This window comes from Cervus canadensis, chromosome 4 (genome assembly GCF_019320065.1).
Source record: "Cervus canadensis isolate Bull #8, Minnesota chromosome 4, ASM1932006v1, whole genome shotgun sequence".
In the NCBI taxonomy this organism is placed as follows: Eukaryota; Metazoa; Chordata; class Mammalia; order Artiodactyla; family Cervidae; genus Cervus; species Cervus canadensis.
In genome coordinates, this window is record NC_057389.1 from 37281887 (window position 1) to 37292536 (window position 10650).

Below are 10650 nucleotides of genomic sequence, written 5' to 3' on the forward strand. Positions count from 1 at the left end.
AAGGTCCTACTGCATAGTACAAGGAATTATATTCAATATCCTGCGATAAAGCAAAATGGAAAAATATATATATATATTATATACATGTATTTGTATTTAATTGAGTCACTTTGCTGTCAAGCAGAAATTAACACAACATTGTAAATCAACTATATTTCAATAAAAATTTTTAAAAAGCAATATCCTACATTTTTTAATGGTAATGTGGTATTCCACTTACACATTCACTAGAATTTAAGAAAGTAATGAACAGTTCCTCTCTATTTTTACAACACTGTTCCAGAAGCATATTAACTAAATTTTTGCACAATCATACTTTCTCCTTTAACTATTTCCTGAAAGTGGAATTGTCAGGTGAAAGGATATGATCACTTTTAGGACTCTTGATTCATGCTGACTATTGTCCTACTAAAATGTTTTAATAATAAGACACATATCAACCAGCATTATAAGGGTGCCTATTCCTTCCATTAAAAACATAGAAACTTTGAATATCGTTAGAAAATACTTGCTTATGGATGTCAAGCTTGGGGGCATGTTCTAGTTCTTTGTTAAAAGAGGGCACTTCTCACAAGGCAGGACCTTGGCAGTACCAGAGTCAGGCAGGGAGACAGAGTTCATCTCCAAACCTCTGGCAACACCTGTTTTAGGGTTTGTTTTCTGCTTTTATTTTATTTTGTTTGACCTCTGTGCCTTGATTGATGTTACACCCCCAGCTGCTAGGGATGTTTTCATTTCTGTGCATTCCACAAATTCACTCTGTCCCATTCCAGTTCTTGGTGACCCTGCTCCTCAGAAGACCTACGTAAGGTCTGCCGAGGGCCAGCGGAAACCTGGTCTCCTGTCATTGTCCACAGAGCACAGATAAAGAAATCCCGGCTCAGCTAGGCTGAGGCCACACAGCATGTAAAGAGGTAGAATGAGGAGTCTTAGAGCTCGAACCCTCCACCACCCACCCACCCCTGCCTCTCCCTTGGCAAAACGTGCCACCTGGGAGAAAATCTGAACCGTGAATCAACCATTGCCAGGGTGGACTAACTTAGCAACCCTTCAGTCAAAAAAGAAATTACTTCTCCTTATGAAGAGGAAGTGAGAAGGAAAGAGCCCCTACCCGTGGCCCCAGCACTCCAAATGTAGGCATCACTCAGCCCAGAGACACTGGCTCCAAACACTCGGCTTCTGGTGGAACTGAAATCATTATTGATCCAAAAGTGTTCTCTGAATGAGCTCACAATCTACCTCAGCTGCCTGCTGGCCTGCCAGGTTCCTAGGAGCAGCTGCTTCCTTGGTCAGCTCTTCCAGGCTCATATTTACTCTGAGAAATTAGAAGTTAAAAGTAAAAGCAAATAGAGATGGAATTTAATTATATTGAGCAGATTTGCAACGTGCAAGGAATGCTGTTCTTCTCTGAAAAGCAGAAGAGACAGCTGAGCTGGCACCAGGCACTGCCTGTGCCAACAACTCAGCTCTCGTCCCTTCTCAGCATCTCTCCATCTATGGATTGCTTGTAGACTCCATGGGGGCGAGGACTGTGTCCCGTCACTCAACATACTGATGTTACTATAGCTTGCAGCAGGAAATAGCTGATAAAGAGGATGAGAATGTCTTGAAGCATTCTGCACTGATTATTTTTAAATGAGAAGCCCAGAGGAAGGCAGCCTTAGAGCTGGTTTGGCAGCTTAGGATCCAAACCATCAGGATCCAGACACTCCTATGCGGTAATCCCCCTTATCCGCAGTTTTGCTTCCTGGGGTCTCAGTTACCCCCCCAACCCCCAGGTCAACTGAGGGGCAGGGGGGTAGGTGAATGCTGTCAGCCAAGAAAGCGTGAATTCATGCCCACACAATTTGTATTTCCAGGCTGGTGACATTTGGGTTGCAAGTGAGCAAGACACAGTTGGCTACAGTTTTCCCACGTGGGGAATGTGGCTTACCTAGATGCTCAGAGCAGGTGACATTGCTGGTGAAAAGCCCACCCGGGAAACCAGAGGTCGGCCTCTCTGTTAGGATCTGAGGATTCTGCAAACAGAACAGAAATCAGGGGAATGCTGGCAGCCAGGACCACCTCTGGGATGTACATGGAACCAGATTCACTGCCCTCTCACTGAGGCAGATGGTCCTGTGGATGAAAAATGTTGCCTGCCATAACAGTAAGCAAAGGATGTTTCCGTCATCAAGCTACTACAGCCACGCGATGCTGAGCCCTGAGGAACTCAGGATGGAGACAGAAGGGCTGCCCGCTGCCAAATCCTCAGCCATTGGAGTCACCCCAACTGTGCAACACAGGATGGAAAAGAACAGGATGCTGGTTCTAGATAGCTGAGATGCAAATGACAGGAATGGTTTCAGTGGGCCCAGACTCTTGCATCTTCCCATACATAGAAAAGTACTAAATTCATTAACTTGAGATGTCTGGTTGTCTTTAATTAATGGTAATCTTTTAATGTTCCAACAAGCTGGTCTTGGTTGCAAAAACCTCTAATATTCTGTCTCCTTCCGTATCTCTTCCGAGCAGTCCTTCAGAGCTACCTGAGAGGTTGTGTCCTGAGACTGAAGTCCTCAAAAAGTCTGCCAAATAAAAGGTAATTCTCAACTTTTAGGTTGTACATTTGTTTTAAGTCAACAGTCCCTTCTCTTTGGGGGGGGCCTCAATTTCCTCATTTATAATATGAAGGAGGAAAAAAGAAGAGGAAGAGATCACATTACATCTCTAAGGTCCTTTAACATTTGTATTCAATTTTGTTAGTTATAGAATCTACAAACAAGAAAAAAGTTAAAATAAATCAGTGATGCAACAGAGGATATGAACAAAGATATGGCCCAACCATAACACAGTAAGATGCAATAGTTGAGAATCTGGGCTTGAGACTCAGCTGGACTTGGACCCAGTGCCAAGATCTGTCACTTACTATATGATCTCATGTTTTTAAGCCCAAGATGAGTTTTCCTTGTCTACAAAATGGAGACAATAATAGCGATCTCATGAAAGAGCGTTGAGAGTTAAATAATATACTCATGTTGCCAGGTAAAGGGCCAGGCACATACTAGGTGCTTCATAAACTGCACTCTCAACAAACCAAAAAGATAACTCCTTAGGACTTCCCTGGTGTGGTGTCTGATTCTTTGCGACCCCAGGGACTGTAGCCCGCCAGACTCCTCTGTCCATGGGGATTCATGAGGCAAGAATACTGGAGTGGGTTGCCATTCCCTTCTCCAGAGCTTCTTCTCGACCCAGGGATCGAACCTGGGTCTTATGCATTGCAGGTGCATTCTTTACCATCTGAGCCACCAGGGAAACCCAGACTTCTCTGGTGGTCTAGTGGTTAAAAATCCACTCTGCCAATGCAGAGGACACAGGTTTGATCCCTAGTCTTGGAAGATTCCACATGCCGAGAGGCAACTAAGCCCATGAGCCACAACTACTGAGCCCACGAGCTGCAAATACCAAAGTGCTCTCACCCCAGAGCCCATGCTCCACAAGAGACGCCACCACAACGAGAAGCCCAAAAGCCACAGTGAAGAGTAGTCCCCGCTCACCACAACTAGAGAAAGCTCGTGCACAGCAACTAAGCCCCAGCATAGCCAAAAATAATTTTTTTAAGCTTTAAAAAAAAATGAATCCTCAACTGATAATCTTCCTTTAAGACTTCAAGAATCTCTATATCTTGGTTTTGGTTTCCAAATCTTTGTTCCAAAAGAGCTATCCTTTCTTCTGACTGCCAACTTTGAGTTCAAGGAAGGTGCTGGGACCATCGTTCTTCCTGCAAACTGGATGATTATGTGTTTTATAAAGAGGAATGCCAGGCTTCACTGGAGACTCAGGGAGGTGTGAGGAGGCCATCTATTCTGGCAAGGGTCCACCTTTCTTCCTTCCATGGGCCTTGTCTTGTTGGATAGCCAAATAAAAGGTTCTGCCCACTCACACTGAAAAATCTATTCATTAATGGGATGTAATTCACATTATGTGCCACTAATTACCCTAGGAAAGCAGTAAAAATTAATAAGGAACTACAGTTTAATTGTTTGATAATGACAGGGAGTTCCAAAGTGTTCTCTTGAGTAATAAAATTAACATTTAAACTAGTTCAGTCAAAGAACCTTCCCTTAAATATAACTCTTCACTATTAGTGTGGCTTATTTATTTCTTTATTATCTCTTTGGCAGCTCTAAAATATCACAAATATCTACTGAACATTGAGAATTTGCCCAGTGTTCCAGGACAGTGACTAGCCTGTCTGCAGAGTTTCAGGTGAACTGTGGGTGGTCCCCACCACCCCCACACACACACACACACACTCACACTCACAAACACACACACTCACAAACATACACACACAGTAAAATCAGATTGTTCTATGTTTATTTAACCAGGGGTAAAGAAGCTTCTCAGAAACTAGGGCATTTCCCCAAAGGGAGATGGGAGAAGCTGCGAAAACACTGCCCAGAGTAGGGTCCTACAAAATCTCAGAAATGAAATTTCTGCTACGATGTTATTCTTTTACATTGGAGTATATATTGCTATTCCAGGATACTCTCTGGGCTTTTAAGGGAATGTGGTAGTTTTAAAATATGTCCATAAAAACTGGAGTATAATTCCCTCCCCCTTGAACATGAGGAGGATTTAGTGCTTCTAACAAAATGTAGCATAAGTGAGGTGGTGTGACTTGAAACAAAGTTCTGAAATGGATTCAGCTTCCACCTAGCTGTCTCCTGAGATGCTTGCCCTTGGAATCCAGCCTCCACATTGTGAGGAAACCAAAGCTCAAGGAAAAGCCGCACACGGATGTCTCAGCCAACAGACCCAGCTAGGCCCCCAGCCAGCAACGGCATCAACCTCCAGACTCATACTTGAAGGAGACTTTAAATCAGGGGCCCCCAACCCCAAGCCATGGATCAGTACCCAGTCCGTGGCCTGTTAGCAACCAAGTCGAGGTAATGAAGCTTCATCTGCCACTCCCCACTGCTACCCATCACTCACATCACTGCTTGCACCATACCCCCACCCCTATCTTCCTGGAAACCAGTCTCTGGTGACAACAAGGTTGGAGACCACTGCCTTAGATGATTCCAACACTCAGCCTTTGACCCTTCCTGCTTGTCCCATAGCTGCGGCCCAGAGCTGGTGCATCAGATACAAAGCAAGCCCCCTGCGTTCTGGACTCCTGACCGCGGAGGCCACGTGCTGTGCTGTGCCGTGCCCATGGCCTCCGTTGTATTTGACTCTCTGCGACCCTGCAGACTACCGCCCGCCAGTCTCCTCTGTCATGGGATTCTCCAGGCAAGAATACTGGAGTGGGTTGCCATGCCCTCCTCCAGAGGGTCTTCCTGACCCAGGGACTGAACCCACATCTCCTGCGCCTCCTGCAGGGCAGGTTGATTCTTTACTGCTGGGCCACCGGGGAAGCCCACAGAAACCATGTGAGAAACTCAATGATAATCATTATTTTAAGCCTCAAAATTTGGAGATAAGCTCTTACATGGCAATAGACGACACATACAGAAAATTTTATAGACACGGGGATTCTTGGTTCTGGAACCAAAACCTTAAGGCCAGCAAGGCATGACTCACACAGGTCAGGGGGAATGAAGAGGAAGGGCTCCGTGTTGTGGACCACAGCTCCAGCCCCCAGCCTCTCAACATATTCATTACCGCTGAGTAACATACTTCAGCAGAAGCGCTGTAGTTCTGAGCAACTTAAAGACTGCAGGGTTTACTTATAATTCACAGAGACAGGACTAAGTACTGTTTAGCTACCTGGAATGTTTGCTTTCCCTGAAGAGTTAAGGATCGGCATTGATGATCCCTTGAAAGTTGGCTTTCCGAGAATCCCATCATGTTGTGGCCCATTTCACTCTTGCCTGAGACAGAGAAAAAGACAACAAAGAAACGGCTGTGCTCTGAGACCAGTCATGCCCCCTCCTCCACCCTCGACTCAGACTCCATGCCCCATGTCCGCTCTCTCATGCCAGCACTGCTATCTTCCCAGGCCAGGCCAGCTGTCTTCTTATTCATTCATTCATTCACCATGTATCTAGTGCCTACTGCATCAGGGGAGACAGACATTGAACAACTAATCATACAAACAAAGAATTCTACTTGGGACTTTCCTAGTGGTCAAGCAGCTAGGACTCAACACTCCCAATACAGAGGAGCTGGGTTTGATGCCTGGTCTGGGAACTAGATTCCACATGCTGCAACTAAGATCCAGGGCAGACAAATAAATAAATACTAAAGGAAAAAAAGAAGAATTCTTTTTGTCCTAAGCACTTAGAGGGAGAAGTGCAAAGCCCTCTGGGGAGGTAGGGATATTTAAGCTGAGATGTAAAAAATTAAAGAATGAGTGAGGCAGACAGGGGTGGGGCGGGGTGTAGGGAAAACATTCCAAACAGAATGCTGCTCTGTAGGGAGACATAATGTGGTTTCTGGGGACTTAAAGACCAGTCAGGATGCCAGTCAAAAGTGGAGGAAGCAAGAAAGAGAGCGCCCCCAGAAAAGTCTGGGCACGGAGGGAACAACCAGATCATGTGAAGAAGTATAGAAAGATCTTAACTATATTCTAAGAACAGCAGGCAACCACAGAAGTGTTTAAAGCAGAACAATGGCAGGGTCAAACTTACCTGTTAAAGCATCTCAGTCCCCTAACCCCACCATTTCCCTTCTATGTATACACCTCTGTACAACCCAGATCACATTATATTAGTTAATTGTTTGGGTATCTTTCTCTCCCGCGGTGCTTATGGGACTCTTACTATATCTTATTCATATCTGTAATTCCATTAGGCTTCCTACTGCTCTTGGGATGAAGAGTAAGCTCCTTTGCAGCCTGCAAGGCCTTGCACCATCTGTCCCTTGCCCATGTCCCCAGGACGGTCCGGAGTCACTTCCCCTGCACTTCAGTCATTCATCACGGTTCATTCACTCTGAAAGACCTGTCACATCCTTCCAGGATGCCCTCGTTAGGATAAAGCTCCTGCTAAACACTCTCAGAGCAACCAACTCTTCTCCAGCAGAGCATCTAAAGGGATTCACATCGCTACTCATGCACATTATCAATTTAATATCTGTCTCCCCTCCTAAACTGTCATTTTTATGAAAGCAGAGACCTCATATGCCTTGGTCACTATCATATCTCCAGGACCTGGCACTTTGACACTTATAGTTGAGATGCCGAATGACAGAATGAAGGAGTGAGAACGCATGAATGGGTGATTTCATGTCTGATCCAGTGGTCACCAAGGCCAATACAACAGCTGATGTTGGACACCTCTCTCTGATCACCATTCAGGTCCTTTAGTGACATCACCTCTTTGCTGACCTCACTGACTCTCCACTGGAAGAAGCCAATGTTAGTGAAGGCTTTATGGAATAATGGAAAGTAGAAATGTATAGAGAAAGCAAAGAAGGCATTTCTGGCAATCTCTGAGTAGCTATTATCTGAATCCTCTGTCAAGCAAGAGAGGAAAGCTGGCAAATACCCATGCTCAGTTACCAAGTCCATGTAAATGCTGACGTGTATAGGACTTCGGCTGTATTCATAAGCTTTCCAAATCCAGAGCACTTCAAAGTCCTTTATGGGAACTAATGGGGTCAAATACAGTCCTCCAGGTCAGCGCTTCTCAAACTATCTCTTGTAAAGGGCCAAGTTTTAATTTCATTTTCAATCCATCACAGATCAATACTTTACAAAGATAATAGGAATTACATACTTAGATGAGGCTGCAATGTCAAATTTCTGTAAAAGTTTCTATATGCTTACTGACCATTTCTGTACTCATTTCCTCATGGGTAACAAAATATTTGAAGACCTGCATCCATCTGCAAATCACACTTTGAGCAGCACTGATCCAGGTCAGTACTTGCACTCCCACTGCCTCATTCCTCAGCCACAGCAGACATGCTAATCAATCATCACACATTTCCCCATGTAGCCCATGTTTGGTTTTAAAATCTTCCTCATCCTAGTGTTCAAGATAACCTGTTAGAATGGCTATGACCAAAAAGACAAGAAATAACAAGTGTTGGTTAGGATGCGGAGAAAAGGGAACCCTCATGCACTGTTGTGAGAACATGAATTGGTGCAGCCACTGTGGAAAACAGTATGGAGGTTCCTTAAGAACTCAAAATACAACTATCATATGATCCATCAATTTCATTTCTGGGTATTTATTGGAAGGGAACAAAAATACTAACTCCAAAAATACATGCACCCCCGTGTTCAATGAAGCATTATTTACAATAGGCAAGATATTGGGAACTACCTGTCTATCGACAGATGAATGAAACTGTGGATTATATAACTACAATGGAATATTGTTGAGCCATTAATAGGATGAAACCTTGACATTTGCAGCAACATAGATCTCAAGGGTGCGACGTTAAGTGAAATAAGTCAGATTGAGAAAGATAAATGAGAGTTATGATATCTCTTATATGTAGACTCTTTTTTAAAAAAGAAAAAACTTACAGATACAGAGAACAAATTGGTGGTTGCCAGAGGTGAGGGACTGGGGGGAGAAATGGGAGGTAAAAATTAAAAGTTTTTAAAAGAAAGAAACCCTGTAACCTTTACCTGTCGTCTTCCTATTCTTCCTTCCCCTACAATCCCAAGGCTAAGCAATCACTAATTTACATTCTGCTTTCTGTCTTTCCTGTTCTGAACATTTTATATGTCTGAAAAATAAACAAAGTCAGCCACAACCATGTACACAATCAGGGGTACCATGGGAAATTACACTTACTTACCATCCCTACTCTCCATGGTCCACAGGCTGGCCATTTGTCATACGCACACCCAGGAAAAGGAAAGGTCTCTATTTTTGTTTCCAGTCTAATGAAAAGTTCATGAAGAATGACCATCTCATCAAAAGGAGTCCTTCCTGATCATTCAGTCCATTAACAACCTCTTTTCAGCTTGAGAAACCCTTAATTAGCACACACTAAGAGAAGATATAGAGATCGATACCATGAATAGAAACTTCTGGTATGTTCTCAGATGTAAACAATATGGATTGCATTTGGGAACCCGAAATCACCAGCCCTTCACTGTTTTGACCCTTTTCTCCCTCCAGTTCTCCATCCCTATGGCTCACCTGCTTCTACTTCAAGCTGTCACAAGGGCTCATTCACAGTGAGTTATTTTCACTTCTCGGTACACTCTTTAACAAAACAGTGAGGTTTTCATTCCTCCCACATTCATTCTTTTCCCCAAGCAAGATTAAAACTCCTGGACCTTTCTTGGGTCAGTATAAGGCTGTACGTCAACCTCCAGTCATGGTCACTGAGAGGACAGAGGAAAAACAGCCACAAGGTGGAGAGAATTGATCTGCTGTCTCCCGGCTTTAGATCTGAAACTCACTCTTGGAGAAAGGCAAGTTTCACTTGGAAGCTTTTCTCTCAACCTTGCCTCTAAAGTTCTCTTTCAAATTTTTTTGCAACTTCCTCCTGATCCCTGCAAACCACAGAATCACAGACTGTTGGTGCTAGATATGACTTAAAGGGCCTCTGGTTCATCCAAAGTCCTCTTGTGAGTAGTGGGGGAAAATAGTGAGGCCAGTGTGAGGGGTCAGCAGACATGGCCCCCTTGCTAACCACTGATGACCTCAGAAGAGTTAATTCACGTTTCCGAGACTGTTGCCAAGAAAGACAGATAAGATCCCTAAAATGGGGTGACTGTGACCCACTCATCGGCCTAGTTGAGAATAAAATTAGATGATGTAAACAAAGTTGCCTTGAAATGAAAGCACTGTATGAATGCTAGGATTTTAACAGTCCTTCTCAGCATCACCATGAACTAAAGGCCAACATCAGAGTAGAACCATGGGGAGGAGAAAGGGAGGGTGAGCCAAGTGTCTTTTGCCAAAGATCTTTTTTGACCACTTGACACCTGGAATTAATTTAAGGAAAGGAACTGGGGTGTTTTGGACCATCTTAGTCCAAGTAAGAAAGGAAAGTTGGTTGTAATTTGATCTAGGATGGTGGTCATGATAGAAAAAAGTGGACAAATTCAAAAACACTTATGATGTAAAATTATCAGGCTAAGTGTCCAACAGCAGGTGAATGGATAAAGACAATGTGAGAGAGAGATACACACCATGAAATGTTATTAACCATAAAAAAAGAAGGAAATTCTGTCATTTGTGACAAGATGGGTGTTCCTTAAGGATATGATGCTAAGTGAAATAAGCCAGGCAGAGAAAGACAAATTATATATATATACATATATAGGTAGATCTTATATATACATATGTAGAATCAAAAAAAAGTGAAACCAAACTCAAAAAAAGAGAACAGGTGTGTGTTTACTAGAAACACTGTTGGGGTGTGCAGGAAATAGATGAAGGTGTTCAAAAGGCACAAAACTCCAATTATAAGGTAAATAAGCTCCAGGGATGTACTGTACAACATGGTGACTACAGCTAACACTGTGCTATATAATATATATGAAAGTTACTGAGCTGAAATCCTATCAGTTCTCATCACAAGGGAAAAATGGTTTTGTAACTATATGAGATGGATGTTAACGAAACTAATCATTTTGTAATATATGTGTGTCATTATGCTGTATCCTTTAAACTTACACAGCAAGTCATTATGCTGTATGTCCATGATATCTCAATAAAAATGGCCAAAAAAAATCACCAGGGCTAGGTG

The 10650-nt window shown here is 43.3% G+C and overlaps 1 long non-coding RNA gene across 1 annotated transcript in view; it reads right to left on the bottom strand.

The window, feature by feature from the left end:
* LOC122439605 overlaps positions 1 to 5852 on the bottom strand; it is a 30859-nt gene extending 25007 nt beyond the window's left edge. Inside the window, exons 1-2 of the long non-coding RNA XR_006268931.1 lie at positions 5755 to 5852; positions 1934 to 2018 (exon numbers count right to left, since the gene is read on the bottom strand). This is a non-coding gene — a long non-coding RNA (uncharacterized LOC122439605). The remainder of the gene's footprint in view (positions 1 to 1933; positions 2019 to 5754) is intronic.
* Between the last annotated feature and the right edge of the window lie 4798 nt (positions 5853 to 10650).